General features: G+C 42.8%; 1 pseudogene; it reads right to left on the minus strand.

Moving 5' to 3' along the window:
* The window catches only part of LOC135530979 (unconventional myosin-XV-like), a 135,852-nt pseudogene that overhangs the window by 21,969 nt on the left and 89,958 nt on the right, over window positions 1-23,925 (minus strand).

Raw genomic sequence — 23,925 nt, forward strand, 5'->3', positions numbered from 1 at the left:
CATAATGAAAGGACTCACCATAATGGACTCACCATAATGAACAGTCAGGACTCACCATAATGAACAGGACTCACCGTAATGAACAGGACTCACCATAATGAACAGGACTCACCATAATGAACAGGACTCACCATAATGAACAGTCAGGACTCACCATAATGAACAGTCAGGACTCACCATAATGAACAGGACTCACCGTAATGAACAGTCAGGACTCACCATAATGAACAGGACTCACCATAATGAACAGGACTCACCATAATGAACAGGACTCACCATAATGAACAGGACTCACCATAATGAACAGGACTCACCATAATGAACAGGACTCACCATAATGAACAGGACTCACCATAATGAACAGGACTCACCATAATGAACAGGCAGGACTCACCATAATGAACAGGACTCCCCATAATGAACAGGACTCACCATAATGAACAGACTCACCATAATGAACAGGACTCACCATAATGAACAGGACTCACCATAACGAACAGGACTCACCATAATGAACAGGACTCACCATAATGAACAGGACTCACCATAATGAACAGGATAATGAAACAGGACTCACCATAATGAACAGGACTCACCATAATGAACAGGACTCACCATAATGAACAGGACTCACCATAATGAAGTCAGGACTCACCATAATGAACAGGACTCACCATAATGAACAGGACTCACCATAATGAACAGGACTCACCATAATGAACAGGACTCACCATAATGAAACAGGACTCACCATAATGAACAGGACTCACCATAATGAACAGTCAGGACTCACCATAATGAAACAGGACTCACCATAATGAACAGGACTCACCATAATGAACAGGACTCCCATAATGAACAGGACTCACCATAATGAACAGGACTCACCATAATGAACAGGACTCACCATAATGAACAGGACTCACCATAATGAACAGGACTCACCATAATGAACAGGACTCACCATAATGAACAGGACTCACCATAATGAACAGGACTCACCATAATGAACAGGACTCACCATAATGAACAGGACTCACCATAATGAACAGGACTCACCATAATGAACAGGACTCACCATAATGAACAGGACTCACCATAATGAACAGGACTCACCATAATGAACAGGACTCACCATAATGAACAGGACTCACCATAATGAACAGGACTCACCATAATGAACAGGACTCACCATAATGAACTGAACAGGACTCACCATAATGAACAGACTCACCATAATGAACAGGACTCACCATAATGAACAGTCAGGACTCACCATAATGAACAGGACTCACCATAATGAACAGGACTCACCATAATGAACAGGACTCCCCATAATGAACAGGACTCACCATAATGAACAGTCACAGGACTCACCATAATGAACACAGGACTCACCATAATGAACACAGGACTCACCATAATGAACAGGACTCACCATAATGAACAGGACTCACCATAATGAACAGTCAGGACTCACCATAATGAACAGGACTCACCATAATGAACAGGACTCACCATAATGAACAGGACTCACCATAATGAACAGTCAGGACTCACCGTAATGAACAGGACTCACCATAATGAACAGTCAGGACTCACCATAACGAACAGGACTCACCATAACGAACAGGACTCACCATAATGAACAGGACTCACCATAATGAACAGGACTCACCATAATGAACAGGACTCACCATAATGAACACAGGACTCACCATAATGAACAGGACTCACCATAATGAACAGGACTCACCATAATGAACAGGACTCACCATAATGAAACAGGACTCACCATAATCACCATAATGAACAGGACTCACCATAATGAACAGGACTCACCATAATGAACAGGACTCACCGTAATGAACAGGACTCACCATAATGAACAGGACTCACCATAATGAACAGACTCACCATAATGAACAGGACTCACCATAATGAACAGGACTCACCATGAACAGGACTCACCATAATGAACAGGACTCACCATAATGAACAGGACTCACCATAATGAACAGGACTCACCATAATGAACAGGACTCACCATAATGAACAGGACTCACCATAATGAACAGGACTCACCATAATGAACAGGACTCACCATAATGAACAGGACTCACCATAATGAACAGGACTCACCATAATGAACAGGACTCACCATAATGAACAGGACTCACCATAATGAACAGGACTCACCATAATGAACAGGACTCACCATAATGAACAGGACTCACCATAATGAACACAGGACTCACCATAATGAACAGGACTCACCATAATGACTCACCGTAATGAACAGGACTCACCATAATGAACAGGACTCACCATAATGAACAGGACTCACCATAATGAACAGGACTCACCATAATGAACAGGACTCACCATAATGAACAGGACTCACCATAATGAACACAGGACTCACCATAATGAACAGGACTCACCATAATGAACAGGACTCACCATAATGAACAGGACTCACCATAATGAACAGGACTCACAATAATGAACAGGACTCACCATAATGAACAGGACTCACCATAATGAACAGGACTCACCATAATGAACAGGACTCACCATAATGAACAGGACTCACCATAATGAACAGGACTCACCATAATGAACAGGACTCACCATAATGAACAGGACTCACCATAATGAACAGGACTCACCATAATGAACAGGACTCACCATAATGAACAGGACTCACCATAATGAACAGGACTCACCATAATGAACAGGACTCACCATAATGAACAGGACTCACCATAATGAACACAGGACTCACCATAATGAACAGGACTCACCATAATGAACAGTACAGGACTCACCATAATGAACAGGACTCACCATAATGAACAGGACTCACCATAATGAACAGGACTCACCATAATGAACAGGACTCACCATAATGAACAGGTCACCAGGACTCACCATAATGAACAGTCAGGACTCACCATAATGAACAGGACTCACCATAATGAACAGTCAGGACTCACCATAATGAACAGGACTCACCATAATGAACAGGACTCACCATAATGAACAGGACTCACCATAATGAACAGGACTCACCATAATGAACAGGACTCACCATAATGAACAGGACTCACCATAATGAACAGGACTCACCATAATGAACAGTCAGGACTCACCATAATGAACAGGACTCACCATAATGAACAGGACTCACCATAATGAACAGGACTCACCATAATGAACAGGACTCACCATAATGAACAGGACTCACCATAATGAACAGGACTCACCATAATGAACAGGACTCACCATAATGAACAGGACTCACCATAATGAACAGGACTCACCATAATGAACAGGACTCACCATAATGAACAGGACTCACCATAATGAACAGGACTCACCATAATGAACAGGACTCACCATAATGAACAGGACTCACCATAATGAACAGGACTCACCATAATGAACAGGACTCACCATAATGAACAGGACTCACCATAATGAACAGGACTCACCATAATGAACAGGACTCACCATAATGAACAGGACTCACCATAATGAACAGGACTCACCATAATGAACAGGACTCACCATAATGAACAGGACTCACCATAATGAACAGGACTCACCATAATGAACAGGACTCACCATAATGAACAGGACTCACCATAATGAACAGACTCACCATAATGAACAGGACTCACCATAATGAACAGGACTCACCATAATGAACAGGACCATAATGAACAGGACTCACCATAATGAACAGGACTCACCATAATGAACAGGACTCACCATAATGAACAGGACTCACCATAATGAACAGGACTCACCATAATGAACAGGACTCACCATAATGAACAGGACTCACCATAATGAACAGGACTCACCATAATGAACAGGACTCACCATAATGAACAGGACTCACCATAATGAACAGGACTCACCATAATGAACAGGACTCACCATAATGAACAGGACTCACCATAATGAACAGGACTCACCATAATGAACAGGACTCACCATAATGAACAGGACTCACCATAATGAACAGGACTCACCATAATGAACAGGACTCACCATAATGAACAGGACTCACCATAATGAACAGGACTCACCATAATGAACAGGACTCACCATAATGAACAGGACTCACCATAATGAACAGGACTCACCATAATGAACAGGACTCACCATAATGAACACAGGACTCACCATAGGACTCACCATAATGAACAGGACTCACCATAATGAACAGGACTCACCATAATGAACAGGACTCACCATAATGAACAGGACTCACCATAATGAACAGGACTCACCATAATGAACAGGACTCACCATAATGAACAGGACTCACCATAATGAACAGGACTCACCATAATGAACAGTCAGGACTCACCATAATGAAGTCAGGACTCACCATAATGAACAGGACTCACCATAATGAACAGGACTCACCATAATGAACAGGACTCACCATAATGAACAGGACTCACCATAATGAACAGGACTCACCATAATGAACAGGACTCACCATAATGAACAGGACTCACCATAATGAACAGGACTCACCATAATGAACAGGACTCACAATAATGAACAGGACTCACCATAATGAACAGGACTCACCATAATGAACAGGACTCACAATAATGAACAGGACTCACCATAATGGACTCACAATAATGAACAGGACTCACCATAATGAACAGGACTCACCATAATGAACAGGACTCACCATAATGAACAGGACTCACCATAATGAACAGGACTCACCATAATGAACAGGACTCACCATAATGAACAGGACTCACCATAATGAACAGGACTCACCATAATGAACAGACTCACCATAATGAACAGACTCACCATAATGAACAGGACTCACCATAATGAACAGGACTCACCATAATGAACAGGACTCACCATAATGAACAGTCAGGACTCACCATAATGAACAGGACTCAACATAATGAACAGGACTCACCATAATGAACAGGACTCACCATAATGAACAATCAGGACTCACCATAATGAACAATCAGGACTCACCATAATGAACAGGACTCACCATAATGAACAGGACTCACCATAATGAACAGGACTCACCATAATGAACAGGACTCACCATAATGAACAGGACTCACCATAATGAACAGGACTCACCATAATGAACAGACTCACCATAATGAACAGGACTCACCATAATGAACAGGACTCACCATAATGAACAGGACTCACCATAATGAACAGGACTCACCATAATGAACAGGACTCACCATAATGAACAGGACTCACCATAATGAACAGTCAGGACTCACCATAATGAACAGTCAGGACTCACCATAATGAACAGTCAGGACTCACCATAATGAACAGGACTCACCATAATGAACAGGACTCACCATAATGAACAGGACTCACCATAATGAACAGACTCACAATAATGAACAGGACTCACCATAATGAACAGGACTCACCATAATGAACAGGACTCACCATAATGAACAGGACTCACCATAATGAACAGGACTCACCATAATGAACAGGACTCACCATAATGAACAGGACTCACCATAATGAACAGGAACCATAATGAACAGGACTCACCATAATGAACAGGACTCACCATAGTGAACAGGACTCACCATAATGAACAGGACTCACAATAATGAACAGGACTCACCATAATGAACAGGACTCACCATAATGAACAGGACTCACCATAATGAACAGGACTCACCATAATGAACAGGACTCACCATAATGAACAGGACTCACCATAATGAACAGGACTCACCATAATGAACAGGACTCACCATAATGAACAGGACTCACAATAATGAACAGGACTCACCATAATGAACAGACTCACCATAATGAACAGGACTCACAATAATGAACAGGACTCACCATAATGAACAGACTCACCATAATGAACAGCTCCAGAGCTCCCTGTCGGAGGTCACCTCATCTGAACAGACTACATGAACAGGACTCACTCTCCAAGGGGAACCGTTGAAGCATCCCAAACATAGGCTCCATAATGAACAGAGGGTCAGCTCCAGAGCTCCCTGTCGGAGGTCCTCATCTGTACATGGGGTCCTCTCAAGGGAACCGTTAGCATCCCAAACATAGGCTCCTAACAGAGAGGTCAGGGGTCAGGGGTCAGACCCTGGATATTAGACATGTGTACGTCAGGGTCCTCTCCAAGGGAACCGTTAGCATCCCAAACATAGGCTCCTAACAGAGAGAGGGTCAGGGGTCAGGGGTCAGATGCTGGAGATTAGACATGTGTACGTCAGGGTCCTCTCCAAGGGAACCATTAGCATCCCAAACATCAAATCAAATCAAATTTTATTTGTCACATACACATGGTTAGCAGATGTTAATGCGAGTGTAGCAAAATGCTTGTGCTTCTAGTTCCGACAATGCAGTAATAACCAACAAGTAATCTAGCTAACAATTCCCAAAACTACTACCTTATAGACACAAGTGTAGGGGGATAAAGAATATGTACATAAAGATATATGAATGAGTGATGGTACAGAACAGCATAGGCAAGAAACAGTAGATGGTATCGAGTACAGTATATACATATGAGATGAGTATGTAAACAAAGTGGCATAGTTAAAGCGGCTAGTGACACATGTATTACATAAGGATGCAGTCGATGATATAGAGTACAGTATATACGTATACATGTGAGATGAATAATGTAGGGTATGTAAACATTATATTAGGTAGCATTGTTTAAAGTGGCTAGTGATATATTTTACATCATTTCCCATCAATTCCCATTATTAAAGTGGCTGGAGTTGAGTCAGTGTCAGTGTGTTGGCAGCAGCCACTCAATGTTAGTGGTGGCTGTTTAACAGTCTGATGGCCTTGAGATAGAAGCTGTTTTTCAGTCTCTCGGTCCCAGCTTTGATGCACCTGTACTGACCTCGCCTTCTGGATGATAGCGGGGTGAACAGGCAGTGGCTCGGGTGGTTGTTGTCCTTGATGATCTTTATGGCCTTCCTGGGACATCGGGTGCTGTAGGTGTCCTGGGGGGCAGGTAGTTTGCCCCCGGTGATGCGTTGTGCATACCTCACTACCCTCTGGAGAGCCTTACGGTTGTGGGCGGAGCAGTTGCCGTACCAGGTGGTGATACAGCCCGCCAGGATGCTCTCGATTGTGCATCTGTAGAGGTTTGTGAGTGCTTTTGGTGACAAGCCGATTTCTTCAGCCTCCTGAGGTTGAAGAGGCGCTGCTGCGCCTTCTTCACGATGCTGTCTGTGTGAGTGGACCAATTCAATTTGTCTGTGATGTGTACGCCGAGGAACTTAAAACTTACTACCCTCTCCACTACTGTTCCATCGATGTGGATAGGGGGGTGTTCCCCCTGCTGTTTCCTGAAGTCCACAATCATCTCCTTAGTTTTGTTGACGTTGAGTGTGAGGTTATTTTCATGACACCACACTCCGAGGGCCCTCACCTCCTCCCTGTATGCCGTCTCGTCATTGTTGGTAATCAAGCCTACCACTGTTGTGTCGTCCGTAAACTTGATGATTGAGTTGGAGGCGTGCGTGGCCATGCAGTCGTGGGTGAACAGGGAGTACAGGAGAGGGCTCAGAACGCACCCTTGTGGGGCCCCAGTGTTGAGGATCAGCGGGGTGGAGATGTTGTTGCCTACCCTCACCACCTGGGGGCGGCCCGTCAGGAAGTCCAGTACCCAGTTGCACAGGGCGGGGTCGAGACCCAGGGTCTCGAGCTTGATGTGAGCTTGGAGGGTACTATGGTGTTAAATGCCGAGCTGTAGTCGAGGAACAGCATTCTCACATAGGTATTCCTCTTGTCCAGATGGGTAAGGGCAGTGTGCTGTGTGGTTGAGATTGCATCGTCTGTGGACCTATTTGGGCGGTAAGCAAATTGGAGTGGGTTTAGGGTGGCAGGTAGGGTCGAGGTGATATGGTCCTTGACTAGTCTCTCAAAGTTTGATTGCCTTGCGGAGGGAATAGTTACACTGTTTGTATTCGGTCATGTTTCCGGTCACCTTGCCCTGATTAAAAGCAGTGGTTTGCGCTTTCAGTTTCACGCGAATGCTGCCATCAATCCAAGGTTTCTGGTTTGGGAATGTTTAAATCGATGCTATGGGAACGACATCTTCAACGCACGTTCTAATGAACTCGCTCACCGAATCAGCGTATTCGTCAATGTTGTTGTTTGATGCAATACGAAACATATCCCATAGGCTCGTAACAGAGAGAGGGTCAGGGGTCAGACCCTGGAGATTAGACATGTGTACGTCAGGGTTGGTGTCAATTCCAGTCTCATTTGAAATTCCAATTAAATTCTTGAATTCACTCAAGATGAGGAGAATTTATGTGGAATTCATTTAGAATTTCAACCATCTTCAAGTTTCGGAATTGAATTAGAATTCGACTGTTTGGACTTTCTGAATTGCAATTTAATTTTAAATTGTAAAACATTTAATCTTTGGAATTGCATTAGAATTTGGTATTTTAACGTTTCCCAGGTAATGAATGGACACTAGGCTGTCTATATTTCTATATGAATGGAATGAATGGACATTGTATCAAACATTGACTGCAGGATTCATTTTCATTCTGTTCAACGTTATGTCTGTATTTCCAATATAACGAGGCTGTCTGTATTTCCAATAAAACTAGGCTGTCTGTATTTCCAATAAAACTAGGCTGTCTGTATTTTATATTTCCAATATAGCTAGGCTGTCTGTATCTTATATTTCCAATATAACTAGGCTGTCTGTATTTTATATTTCCAATATAACTAGGCTGTCTGTATTTCTATATTTCCAATATAACTAGGCTGTCTGTATTTCCAATATAACTAGGCTGTCTGTATTTTATATTTCCAATATAGCTAGGCTGTCTGTATCTTATATTTCCAATATAACTAGGCTGTCTGTATTTTATATTTCCAATATAGCTAGGCTGTCTGTATCTTATATTTCCAATATAACTAGGCTGTCTGTATTTTATATTTCCAATATAACTAGGCTGTCTGTATTTCTATATTTCCAATATAACTAGGCTGTCTGTATTTCCAATATAACTAGGCTGTCTGTATTTCCAATATAACTAGGCTGTCTGTATTTCCAATATAACTAGGCTGTCTGTATTTCCAATATAACTAGGCTGTCCGTATTTCTATATTTCCAATATAACTAGGCTGTCTGTATTTCCAATATAACTAGGCTGTCTGTATTTCTATATTTCCAATATAACTAGGCTGTCTGTATTTCTTTATTTCCAATATAACTAGGCTGTCTGTAATTATATATTTCCAATATATCTAGGCTGTCTGTATTTCTATATTTCCAATATAACTAGGCTGTCTGTATTTCTGTATTTCCAATATAACTAGGCTGTCTGTATTTCTTTATTTCCAATATAACTAGGCTGTCTGTAATTATATATTTCCAATATATCTAGGCTGTCTGTATTTCTATATTTCCAATATAACTAGGCTGTCTGTATTTCTACATTTCCAATATAACTAGGCTGTCTGTATTTCTATATTTCCAATATAACTAGGCTGTCTGTATTTCTTTATTTCCAATATAACTAGGCTGTCTGTATTTCTATATTTCCAATATATCTAGGCTGTCTGTATTTCTTTATTTCCAATATAACTAGGCTGTCTGTATTTCTTTATTTCCAATATAACTAGGCTGTCTGTATTTCCAATATAACTAGGCTGTCTGTATTTTATATTTCCAATATAACTAGGCTGTCTGTATTTTATATTTCCAATATAACTAGGCTGTCTGTATTTTATATTTCCAATATAACTAGGCTGTCTGTATTTTCAAAGTAACTAGGCTGTCTGTATTTTATATTTCCAATATAGCTAGGCTGTCTTTATCTTATATTTCCAATATAACTAGGCTGTCTGTATTTTGTATTTCCAATATAACTAGGCTGTCTGTATTTTATATTTCCAATATAACTAGGCTGTCTGTATTTCCAATATAACTAGGCTGTCTGTATTTTATATTTCCAATATAGCTAGGCTGTCTGTATCTTATATTTCCAATATAACTAGGCTGTCTGTATTTTATATTTCCAATATAGCTAGGCTGTCTGTATCTTATATTTCCAATATAACTAGGCTGTCTGTATTTTATATTTCCAATATAACTAGGCTGTCTGTATCTTATATTTCCAATATAACTAGGCTGTCTGTATTTCCAATATAACTAGGCTGTCTGTATTTTATATTTCCAATATAACTAGGCTGTCTGTATTTCCAATATAACTAGGCTGTCTGTATTTTATATTTCCAATATAGCTAGGCTGTCTGTATTTTATATTTCCAATATAACTAGGCTGTCTGTATTTCCAATATAACTAGGCTGTCTGTATTTTATATTTCCAATATAACTAGGCTGTCTGTATCTTATATTTCCAACATAACTAGGCTGTCTGTATTTTATATTTCCAATATAACTAGGCTGTCTGTATCTTATATTTCCAATATAACTAGGCTGTCTGTATTTCCAATATAACTAGGCTGTCTGTATTTTATATTTCCAATATAACTAGGCTGTCTGTATTTCCAATATAACTAGGCTGTCTGTATTTCCAATATAACTAGGCTGTCTGTATTTCTATATTTCCAATATAACTAGGCTGTCTGTATTTCCAATATAACTAGGCTGTCTGTATTTCCAATATAACTAGGCTGTCTGTACACTGATATGACTGAAAGCCTGAGAGAATTGAATTGAAATTTGTGGAAATGTTGGGGATAATATTGAATTGGGAATTGAATTCACGGATTTGACCTAACATTGGAATTGAGAGGCATTAAATTGACAGACTGACCTGGAATGTGAATTGAATGAAATAGAATGTACAGATAGCGAAAATTGAACTGAATGAAACAAAGAGAGAGTGTACAAAGAGAGAGAAGTCAATTTAATTTAATGAAAGAGTGTACAGGGAGAGCGAATTGAATTGATTGAAATCGAATGTACAGGGAGAGAGAATTACATTTAATTTTATGAAAGAGTGTACAGGGAGAGAGAATTGAATACCACAGAATGTACAGGGAGAGAGAATTGAATTGAATTGAATGAAATAGAGTGTACAGGGAGAGATAATTGAATTAAATTGAATTGAATTGAAACAGAGTGTACAGGGAGAGATAATTGAATTGAATTGAACGAAACAGAGTGTACAGCGAGAGATAATTGAATTGAATGAACCAGAGTGTACAGGGAGAGATAATTGAATTGAATTGAATGAACCAGAGTGTACAGGGAGAGATAATTGAATTGAATTGAATGAACCAGAGTGTACAGGGAGAGATAATTGAATTGAATTGAACGAAACAGAGTGTACAGCGAGAGATAATTGAATTGAATTGAATGAACCAGAGTGTACAGGGAGAGATAATTGAATTGAATGAACCAGAGTGTACAGGGAGAGAGAACTGAATTGAATGAACCAGAGTGTACAGGGAGAGAGAACTGAATTGAATGAACCAGAGTGTACAGGGAGAGAGAATTGAATTGAATGAGTGGTGCGTTACCCTGAAGTAGAGTTGTGCGTAGCGGCTGAAGGGTAGTCGTTGATGTCCAGCGGTAGAGTCAGCTGGTTCTGCTCCTGGATGTGTGGTGCCTGGACCAGAGCTAGACACTCAGAATGGAGCTCTCTGCCACCTAGACACACAGAGAGACGTGAGGAGCTGGACCAGAGCTAGACACTCAGAATGGAGCTCTCTGCCACCTAGACACACAGAGAGACGTGAGGAGCTGGACCAGAGCTAGACACTCAGAATGGAGCTCTCTGCCACCTAGACACACAGAGAGACGTGAGGAGCTGGACCAGAGCTAGACACTCAGAATGGAGCTCTCTGCCACCTAGACACACAGAGAGACGTGAGGAGCTGGACCAGAGCTAGACACTCAGAATGGAGCTCTCTGCCACCTAGAGAGACGTGAGGAGCTGGACCAGAGCTAGACACTCAGAATGGAGCTCTCTGCCACCTAGACACACAGAGAGACGTGAGGAGCTGGACCAGAGCTAGACACTCAGAATGGAGCTCTCTGCCACCTAGACACACAGAGAGACGTGAGGATCTGGACCAGAGCTAGACACTCAGATTGGAGCTCTCTGCCACCTAGACACAATGAGGACCTGGACCAGAGCTAGACATAGAGACGTGAGGAACTGGACCAGAGCTAGACAGAGAGACGTGAGGAGCTGGACCAGAGCTAGACAGAGAGACGTGAGGAACTGGACCAGAGCTAGACAGAGAGGCGTGAGGAACTGGGCCAGAGCTAGACAGAGAGACGTGAGGAACTGGACCAGAGCTAGACAGAGAGACGTGAGGAACTGGACCAGAGCTAGACAGAGAGACGTGAGGAGCTGGACCAGAGCTAGACAGAGAGACGTGAGGAGCTGGACCAGAGCTAGACAGAGAGACGTGAGGAGCTGGACCAGAGCTAGACAGAGAGACGTGAGGAGCTGGACCAGAGCTAGACAGAGAGACGTGAGGAGCAGAGAGTCAGCATGTAACATGCACACACACTAACCTGATGCAGCCTGCAGTAAAGAGCCAAGCTCGGCAGGGATCACCAGGTGTGTGACGTTAACCACCTCTCTCTTCGTCAGCTCCTACACACACACACACACACACACACACACACACACACACACACACACACACACACACACACACACAGCAAGATGTAAGAGATGCCTCCCTCCTCCTCTCTATCTCCCTCCTCCTCTCCCCCTCCTCTCCTCTCTATCTCCCTCCTCCTCTCCCCCTCCTCTCCTCTCCGTCTCCTCTCCATCTCCCTCCTCCTCTCCCCCTCCTCTCCTCTCCTCTCCACCTCTCTCCTCCTCTCCCCCTCCTCTCCTCTACTCACCATCTCCCTCCTCCTCTCCCCATCCTCTCATCTCCTCCTCCTCTCCCCTCCCTCTCCTCCCCCTCTCCCTCTACTCACCCTCTCCCTCTCCTCTACTCACCATCTCCCTCCTCCTCTCCCCCTCCTCTCCCCCTCCTCTCATCTACTCACCATCTCCCTCCTCCTCTCCCCCTCCTCTCCCTCTCCCCCTCCCTCTCCTCTACTCACCATCTCCCTCCTCCTCTCATCTCCTCCTCCTCTCCCCCTCTCCTCCTCTCCATCTCCCTCCCCCTCTCCCCCTCCCTCTCCTCTCTCTCCCTCTCCCTCATCCTCTCCCCTCCTCTCCTCTACTCACCATCTCCCTCCTCCTCATCTCATCTACCTCCCCCTCTCCACCTCCTCTCCTCTCCATCTCCCTCCTCCATCTCCCCCTCCTCTCCTCTACTCACCATCGCCCTCCTCCTCCCTCTCCTTTCCTCATAATTTCCTACTCCATTTCTTTCCTCCTCTCCTCTACTCCCCATCTCCTCCTCTACTCTCCATCTCCCTCGTCCTCCTAATCACCATTTTCCACTCCTCCTCTACTCTCCATCTCCCTCCTCCTCCCTCTCTTTTCCTCATATAATTTCCTTATCCCTTTCTTTCCTCCTCTCCTCTTCTCACCATCTCCTCCTCTCCCTCCTCTACTCTCCATCTTCCTCCTCCTATCCCTCCTCCTCTACTCACCATCCCCCCTCCCCCTCCCTCCCCTCCTCTCCTCTCCTCTCCATCCTCCTCTCCCCCTCCTCTACTCACCATCTCCCTCCTCCTCTCCCCCCCTCTCATCTCCTCCTCCTCTCCATCTCCCTCCCCCTCTCCTCCTCTACTCACCATCTCCCTCGTCCTCTCCCCCTCCCTCTCCTCTCCCTCCCCCTCTCCCCCTCCTCTCCTCTACTCACCATCTCCCTCGTCCTCTCCCCCTCCTCTCCTCTCCCCCTCCTCTCCTCTACTCACCATCTCCCTCCTCCTCTCCCCCTCCTCTCATCTCCTCCTCCTCTCCCCCTCCTCTCCTCTACTCACCATCTCCCTCCTCCTCTCCCCCTCCTCTCATCTCCTCCTCCTCTCCATCTCCCTTCCCCTCTCCCCCTCCTCTCCATCGCCCTCCTCTTCCTCCTCCTCTACTCTCCATCTCCCTCCTCCTCTACTCATCATCTCCTTCTCTCCCTCCTCTACTCACCATCTTCCTCCTCCTCTCCCCCTCCTCTCCCCCTCCTCTCCATCTCCCTTCCCGTCTCCCCCTCCTCTCCTCTACTCACCATCGCCCTCCTCTTCCTCCTCCTCTACTCTCCATCTCCCTCCTCCTCTACTCACCATCTCCTTCTCTCCCTCCTCTACTCACCATCTCCCTCCTCCTCCTCTTCCTCTATGCACCCCCTCCTCCTCTCCTCACCTCCTCTCTCCTCCTCCCTCTCCTTTCCTCATATTATTTCCTACTACTTTTCGTTCCTCCTCTCCTCTACTCACCTCCTCTCTCCTCCTCCTCTCCTCCTCTGCTTTCCTGCGGGCCTCCAGCTTCATCTACAACAGAATAAAACATTGTTAACCCTAACTAGAACAGGTCATTATTAATCCTAACTAGAACAGATCATTACTAACCTAACTAGAACAGATCATTATTAACCCTAACTAGAACAGGTCATTATTAACCCTAACTAGAACAGATCATTATTAACCCTAACTAGAACAGATCATTACTAACCCTAACTAGAACAGATCATTACTAACCCTAACTAGAACAGATAATTACTAACCTAACTAGAACAGGTCATTATTAACCCTAACTAGAACAGATCATTACTAACCCTAACTAGAACAGATCATTATTAACCCTAACTAGAACAGATCATTACTAACCCTAACTAGAACAGATCATTATTAACCCTAACTAGAACAGATCATTACTAACCCTAACTAGAACAGATCATTATTAACCCTAACTAGAACAGATCATTATTAACCCTAACTAGAACAGGTCATTATTAACCCTAACTAGAACAGATCATTATTAACCCTAACTAGAACAGGTCATTACTAACCCTAACTAGAACAGATCATTACTAACCCTAACTAGAACAGGTCAGCTTTACTAACAGATCATTATTAACCCTAACTAGAACAGATCATTATTAACCCTAACTAGAACAGATCATTATTAACCCTAACTAGAACAGATCATTATTAACCCTAACTAGAACAGGTCATTATTAACCCTAACTAGAACAGATCATTACTAACCCTAACTAGAACAGGTCATTACTAACCCTAACTAGAACAGATCATTATTAACCCTAACTAGAACAGGTCATTATTAACCCTAACTAGAACAGATCATTACTAACCCTAACTAGAACAGATCATTATTAACCCCAACTAGAACAGGTCATTATTAACCCTAACTAGAACAGGTCATTACTAACCCTAACTAGAACAGGTCAGCTTTACTAACAGATCATTATTACCCCTAACTAGAACAGATCATTACTAACCCTAACTAGAACAGGTCATTACTAACCCTAACTAGAACAGGTCAGCTTTACTAACAGATCATTATTAACCCTAACTAGAACAGGTCATTATTAACCCTAACTAGAACAGATCATTATTAACCCTAACTAGAACAGATCATTACTAACCCTAACTAGAACAGGTCATTATTAACCCTAACTAGAACAGATCATTATTAACCCTAACTAGAACAGGTCATTATTAACCCTAACTAGAACAGGTCATTACTAACCCTAACTAGAACAGATCATTATTAACCCTAACTAGAACAGATCATTACTAACCCTAACTAGAACAGATCATTATTAACCCTAACTAGAACAGATCATTATTAACCCTAACTAGAACAGATCATTACTAACCCTAACTAGAACAGATCATTATTAACCCTAACTAGAACAGATCATTATTAACCCTAACTAGAACAGATCATTACTAACCCTAACTAGAACAGATCATTACTAACCCTAACTAGAACAGATCATTATTAACCCCAACTAGAACAGATCATTATTAACCCTAACTAGAACAGATCATTATTAACCCTAACTAGAACAGATCATTATTAACCCTAACTAGAACAGGTCATTATTAACCCTAACTAGAACAGGTCATCTTTGTTGTGTACTGTATTATGTTGTGTACTGTATTATGTTGTGTACTGTATTGTGTTGTGTACTGTATTATGTTGTGTACTGTATTATGTTGTGTACTGTATTATGTTGTGTACTGTATTATGTTGTGTACTGTATTATGTTGTGTATTGTGTTATGTTGTGTATTATGTTGTGTACTGTATTATGTTGTGTACTGTATTATGTTGTGCACTGTATTATGTTGTGTACTGTATTATGTTGTGTACTGTATTATGTTGTGTACTGTATTATGTTGTGTACTGTATTGTGTTGTGTACTGTATTATGTTGTGTACTGTATTATGTATTGTATTATGTTGTGTACTGTATTATGTTGTGTATTGTGTTATGTTGTGTACTGTATTATGTTGTGTACTGTATTGTGTTGTGTACTGTATTATGTTGTGTACTGTATTATGTATTGTATTATGTTGTGTACTGTATTATGTTGTGCACTGTATTATGTTGTGTACTGTATTATGTTGCGTACTGTATTATGTTGTGTACTGTATTATGTTGTGTACTGTATTATTTTGTGTACTGTATTATGTATTGTATTATGTTGTGTACTGTATTAGGTTGTGTACTGTATTGTGTTGTGTACTGTATTATGTTGTGTACTGCATTATGTTGTGTATTGTGTTATGTTGTGTATTATGTTGTGTACTGTATTATGTTGTGTACTGTATTATGTTGTTTGCTGTATTTGGTTGTGTATTATGTTGTGTATTGTGTTATGTTGTCTATAATGTTGTGTATTGTGTTATGTTGTGTATTATGTTGTGTACTGTATTATGTTGTGTACTGTATTATGTTGTGTATTATGTTGTGTACTGTATTATGTTGTGTACTGTATTATGTTGTGTATTGTATTATGTTGTGTACTGTATTATGTTGTGTACTGTATTGTGTTGTGTACTGTATTATGTTGTGTATTGTATTATGTTGTGTACTGTATTATGTTGTGTACTGTATTGTGTTGTGTACTGTATTATGTTGCGTACTGTATTATGTTGTGTACTGTATTATGTTGTGTATTATGTTGCGTACTGTATTATGTTGTGTACTGTATTATGTTGTGTACTGTATTGTGTTGTGTACTGTATTATGTTGCGTACTGTATTATGTTGTGTATTATGTTGTGTACTGTATTATGTTGTGTACTGTATTATGTTGTTTGCTGTATTTGGTTGTGTATTATGTTGTGTATTGTGTTATGTTGTCTATAATGTTGTGTATTGTGTTATGTTGTGTATTATGTTGTGTACTGTATTATGTTGTGTACTGTATTATGTTGTGTATTGTGTTGTGTACTGTATTATGTTGTGTACTGTATTATGTTGTGTATTATGTTGTGTACTGTATTATGTTGTGTACTGTATTATGTTGTGTATTGTATTATGTTGTGTACTGTATTATGTTGTGTACTGTATTGTGTTGTGTACTGTATTATGTTGTGTATTGTATTATGTTGTGTACTGTATTATGTTGTGTACTGTATTGTGTTGTGTACTGTATTATGTTGCGTACTGTATTATGTTGTGTATTATGTTGTGTACTGTATTATGTTGTGTATTATGTTGCGTACTGTATTATGTTGTGTACTGTATTATGTTGTGTACTGTATTATGTTGTGTATTGTGTTGTGTACTGTATTATGTTGTGTACTGTATTATGTTGTGTATTATGTTGCGTACTGTATTATGTTGTGTATTATGTTGTGTACTGTATTATGTTGTGTACTGTATTGTGTTGTGTACTGTATTATGTTGTGTACTGTATTATGTTGTGGACTGTATTATGTTGTGTACTGTATTGTGTTGTGTACTGTATTGTGCACTGTATTGTGTTGTGTACAGTATCATGTTGTGTATTGTGTTGTGTACGGTATTATGTGTGTATTGTGTTGTTTACTGTACTGTATTGTGTTGTGTTGTATACTGTATTATGTTGTGTATTGTGTTGTGTTGTGTACTGTATTGTGTTGTGTACTGTATTATGTTGTGTATTGTGTGTTGTGTATTGTGTGAAATGTTGTGTACTGTGTTGTGTATATAGTTGTGTATTGTGTGTTGTGTATTGTGTGTAATGTGTAGGGTGTGTTGTGTATTGTGTGTAATGCTGTGTACTGTGTTGTGTATATAGTTGTGTATAGTGTGTTGTGTATTGTGTGTAATGTTGTGTAGTGTGTGTACTGTCTTGTGCATCGTACCTTGATGTATCTCTTGGTGTGTACTGTGTGTAATGTTGCGTAGGGTGTGTTGTGTATTGTGTGTAATGTTGTGTAGTGTGTTGTTTAGTGTGTGTAATGGTGTGTAGTGTGTGTAATGGTGTGTATTGTGTGTAATGTTGCGTAGTGTGTGTACTGTCTTATGTTGTGTATTGTGTGTTGTGTATTGTATGTAATGGTGTGTAATGGTGTGTTGTGTATTGTGTTTAATGTTGTGCAGTGTGTGTAATGTTGTGTAGTGTGTGTAATGTTGTGTATTGTGTGTAATGTTGTGTATTGTGTGTAATGTTGTGTAGTGTGTGCTATGTATTGTGTGTAATGTTGTGTAGTGTGTGTTGTGTATTGTGTGTAATGGTGTGTAGTGTGTGTTGTGTATTGTGTGTAATGCTGTGTAGTGTGTTGTGTATATAGTTGTGTATTGTGTGTAATGTGTTGTGTATATAGTTGTGTATTGTGTGTAATGTTGTGTACTGTGTGTAGTGTGTTGTGTATATAGTTGTGTATTGTGTGTTGTGTAGTGTGTGTAATGTCAAGTAGTGTGTTGTGTATATAGTTGTGTATTGTGTGTAATGTTGTGTAGTGTGGTTTGTATATAGTTGTGTATTGTGTGTAATGGTGTGTAGGGTGTGGTGTGTATTGTGTGTAATGTTGTGTATTGTGTGTAATGTGTAGTGTGTGTAATGTTGTGTAGTGTGTTGTGTATATAGTTGTGTATTGTGCGTTGTGTATTGTCTGTAATGGTGTGTAGTGTGTGTAATGGTGTGCAGTGTGCATATAGTTGTGTATTGTGTGTAATGGTGTGTGTTGTGTATTGTGTGTAATGTTGTGTAGTGTGTGTAATCGTGTGTAGTGTATGTACTGTATTGTGTGTAATGTTGTGTAGGGTGTGTTGTGTATTGTGTGTAATGGCGTGTAGTGTGGTTGTGTATAATGTTGTGTAGTGTGATGTGCTGTGTATTGTGTTGTGTACTGTATTGTGTTGTGTTGTGTACTGTAGTATGTTGTGTATTGTGTGTAATGTTGTGTAGGGTGTGTTGTGTATTGTGTGTAATGTTGTGTAGGGTGTGTTGTGTATTGTGTGTAATGTTGCGTAGTGTGTGTAATGGTGTGTAGGGTGTGTTGTGTATTGTGTGTAATGTTGTGTGTTGTGTGTATTGTGTTGTGTTGTGTACTGTATTGTGTACTGTATTATGTTGTGTATTGTGTTGTGTTGTGTACTGTATTGTGTACTGTATTATGTTGTGTACTGTATTGTGTGTAATGTTGTGTATTGTGTATCGTGTATTGTGTGTAATGGTGTGTGCTGTGTATTGTGTGTAATGTTGTGTAGTGTGTAATGTTGTGTAGTGTGTGTAATGTTGTGTAGTGTGTGTAATGGTGTGTAGTGAGCATATAGTTGTGTACTGTGTGTAATGGTGTGTAGTGTGTGTAATGTTGTGTAGTGTGTGTAATGGTGTGTAGTGTGTGTACTGTCTTGTGCATCGTACCTTGATGTATCTCTTGCGGGTGACGTACATGTGGATGAGAGAACGAAACTTGACCAGACTCTTTCTCATCTTCAAATAGCGCTTCCTGTAGGGAGGGAGGGAGGGAATGAGAAAGGCAGAGAGAGAGGGAGGGATGAGAGGAGAAAGGGAATGAGTAAGGCAGAGAAAGGGAGGGAGGGAGGGAGAGAGAGGGACAAGGAGGGAAGGAGAGACAGAGGGAGAAGCAGGGAAGGAGAGACAGGGAGAAGGAGGGAAGGAGAGAAAGGGAGAAGGAGGGAAGGAGAGAGAGGGAGAAGGAGGGAATGAGAGACAGAGGGAGAAGGAGGGAAGGAGAGACAGGGAGAAGGAGGGAAGGAGAGACAGGGAGAAGGAGGGAAGGAGGGACAGAGGGAGAAGGAGGGAAGGAGGGACAGGGAGAAGGAGGGAAGGAGAGACAAGAGGGAGAAGGAGGGAAGGAGAGACAAGAGGGAGAAGGAGGGAAGGAGAGACAAGAGGGAGAAGGAGGGAAGGAGAGACAGAGGAGAAGGATGGAAGGAGAGACAGAGAGAGAAGGAGGGATGGAGAGAGAGGGAGAAGGAGGGAAGGAGAGACAGGGAGAAGGAGGGAAGGAGAGACAGAGGGAGAAGGAGGGAAGGAGAGACAGAGGGAGAAGGAGGGAAGGAGGGACAGAGGGAGAAGGAGGGAAGGAGAGACAGAGGGAGAAGGAGGGAAGGAGGGACAGAGGGAGAAGGATGGAAGGAGAGACAGAGGGAGAAGTAACACAGACGTCGCAGTAGTTTTACAGTGCTTACAGTATGTACCGTGGTAAAATCATTAGGTTGCCATCGGGTGGTTACGTGTTCTTTACCCTGTCTGGTATCTGTAGTAAGGGTGGTTATGTGTTCTTTACACTGTGTGGTAACTGTTGCAGGGGGGGTTGTGGGTTCTTTACCCTGTCTGGTAACTGTAGTGAGGGTGGTTGTGGGTTTTATACCCTGTCTTGTAACTGTAGCGAGGGTGGTTGTGGGTTCAATACCCTGTCTGGTATCTGTAGTGAGGGTGGTTGTGGGTTCTAAAGCTGTCTGGTATCTGGAGTGAGGGTGGTTGTGGGTTCTTTACCCTGTCTGGTAACTGTAGGAAGGGTGGCTGTATGTTATATACCCTGTCTGGTATCTGTAGTGAGGGTGGTTGTGGGTTCTATACCCTGTCTGGTATCTGTAGTGAGGGTGGTTGTGGGTTCTAAAGCTGTCTGGTATCTGGAGTGAGGGTGGTTGTGGGTTCTATACCCTGTCTGGTAACTGTAGTGAGGGTGGTTGTGGGTTCTTTACTCTGTCTGGTATTTGGAGTGAGGGTGGTTGTGTGTTCTATACCCTGTCTGGTATCTGTAGTAAGGGTGGTTGTGGGTTCTATACCCTGTCTGGTATCTGTAGTGAGGGTGGTTGTGGGTTCTAAAACTGTCTGGTAACTGTAGTAAGGGTGGTTGTAGGTTCTATACCCTGTCTGGTATCTGGAGTGAGGGGGGTTGTGTGTTCTATACCCTGTCTGGTAACTGTAGCGAGGGTGGTTGTGGGTTCTAAAGCTGTCTGGTAACTGTAGTGAGGGTGATTGTGTATTCTTTACCCTGTCTGGTAACTGTAGTGAGGGTGGTTGTGGGTTCTATACCCTGTCTGGTATCTGTAGTGAGGGTGGTTGTGGGTTCTATACCCTGTCTGGTAACTGTAGTGAGGGTGGTTGTGGGTTCTTTACTCTGCTGGGAACTGTAGTGAGGGTGGTTGTGTGTTCTTTACCCAGGGATCAGGGTAAGAGGTCAGGGGTCAGAGGTTAGGGTCAGTACCTGGTGAGGAAGCCTCTACAGTAGGCCTGTAGTCTGATGATCTTGGTTCTGAACTCCTTGTATCGTTTCCTGACAAAGAACATGCGTGTGTATCTCTGCAGGGTGAGGGCCGCCACCTGACGGACACGCTCTCTTAGACTCCAACAACTGGTACACGTCCTCCTTCAGAAACAGCTGGAACAACACACACAGAGAGAACAACCAGACATCACTGTTGGACTGTAGTTTACATTGTCACTGAAAGTGTTGTACAGGAACAGGAAGCCAGGTGAAGAGGTTCTGGTCTCTCACCCACACAACACATCCTGAATTAACATGCTCAACTTAGTAGCTACTACTTGGTAGGCCCTGGGTAGGAGGGTTAGGGGTTAGGTGTAGATGGTTACCTTCGTAACAACTACTTGGTAGGCCCTGGGTAGGAGGGTTAGCGGTTAAGTATAGATGAATACCTTAGTCACTCCTACTTGGTAGGCCCCGGGTAGGAGGGTTAGGGGTTAGGTATAGATGAATACCTTAGTCATCCTACTTGGTAGGCCCCGGGTAGGAGGGTTAGGGGTTAGGTATAGATGAATACCTTAGTCATCCTACTTGGTAGGCCCCGGGTAGGAGGGTTAGGGGTTAGGTATAGATGAATACCTTAGTCACTCCTACTTGGTAGGCCCCGGGTAGGAGGGTTAGGGGTTAGGTATAGATGAATACCTTAGTCATCCTACTTGGTAGGCCCCGGGTAGGAGGGTTAGGGGTTAGGTATAGATGAATACCTTAGTCACTCCTACTTGGTAGGCCCCAGGTAGGAGGGTTAGGGGTTAAGTATAGATGAATACCTTAGTCACTCCTACTTGTTAGGCCCCAGGTAGGAGGGTTAGGGGTAGGTATAGATGAATACCTTAGTCACTCCTACTTGGTAGGCCCCAGGTAGGAGGGTTAGGGGTTAGGTATAGATGAATACCTTAGTCACTCCTACTTGGTAGGCCCCAGGTAGGAGGGTTAGGGGTTAGGTATAGATGAATACCTTAGTCACTCCTACTTGGTAGGCCCCGGGTAGGAGGGTTAGGGGTTAGGTATAGATGAATACCTTAGTCATCCTACTTGGTAGGCCCAGGGTAGGAGGGTTAGGGGTTAGGTATAGATGAATACCTTAGTCACTCCTACTTGGTAGGCCCCGGGTAGGAGGGTTAGGGGTTAGGTATAGATGAATACCTTAGTCACTCCTACTTGGTAGGCCCCGGGTAGGAGGGTTAGGGGTTAGGTATAGATGAATACCTTAGTCACTCCTACTTGGTAGGCCCCAGGTAGGAGGGTTAGGGGTTAGGTATAGATGAATACCTTAGTCACTCCTACTTGGTAGGCCCCAGGTAGCAGGGTTAGGGGTTAGGTATAGATGAATACCTTAGTCACTCCTACTTGGTAGGCCCCGGGTAGGAGGGTTAGGGGTTAGGTATAGATGAATACCTTAGTCACTCCTACTTGGTAGGCCCCAGGTAGGAGGGTTAGGGGTTAGGTATAGATGAATACCTTGGTCACTCCTACTTGGTAGGCCCCGGGTAGGAGGGTTAGGTATAGATGAATACTTTAGTCACTCCTACTTGGTAGGCCCCAGGTAGGAGGGTTAGGGGTTAGGTATAGATGAATACCTTAGTCACTCCTACTTGGTAGGCCCCAGGTAGCAGGGTTAGGGGTTAGGTATAGATGAATACCTTGGTCACTCCTACTTGGTAGGCCCCAGGTAGGAGGGTTAGGGGTTAGGTATAGATGAATACCTTAGTCACTCCTACTTGGTAGGCCCCAGGTAGGAGGGTTAGGGGTTAGGTATAGATGAATACCTTGGTCACTCCTACTTGGTAGGCCCCAGGTAGGAGGGTTAGGGGTTAGGTATAGATGAATACCTTAGTCACTCCTACTTGGTAGGCCCCAGGTAGGAGGGTTAGGGGTTAGGTATAGATGAATACCTTAGTCACTCCTACTTGGTAGGCCCCGGTAGGAGGGTTAGGGGTTAGGTATAGATGAATACCTTAGTCACTCCTACTTGGTAGGCCCCGGGTAGGAGGGTTAGGGGTTAGGTATAGATGAATACCTTAGTCACTCCTACTTGGTAGGCCCCGGGTAGGAGGGTTAGGGGTTAGGTATAGATGAATACCTTAGTCACTCCTACTTGGTAGGCCCCGGGTAGGAGGGTTAGGGGTTAGGTATAGATGAATACCTTAGTCACTCCTACTTGGTAGGCCCCAGGTAGGAGGGTTAGGGGTTAGGTATAGATGAATACCTTAGTCACTCCTACTTGGTAGGCCCCAGGTAGGAGGGTTAGGGGTTAGGTATAGATGAATACCTTGGTCACTCCTACTTG

The sequence above is a fragment of the Oncorhynchus masou genome, unplaced genomic scaffold, assembly GCF_036934945.1.
Source record: "Oncorhynchus masou masou isolate Uvic2021 unplaced genomic scaffold, UVic_Omas_1.1 unplaced_scaffold_1474, whole genome shotgun sequence".
NCBI lineage: Eukaryota > Metazoa > Chordata > Actinopteri > Salmoniformes > Salmonidae > Oncorhynchus > Oncorhynchus masou.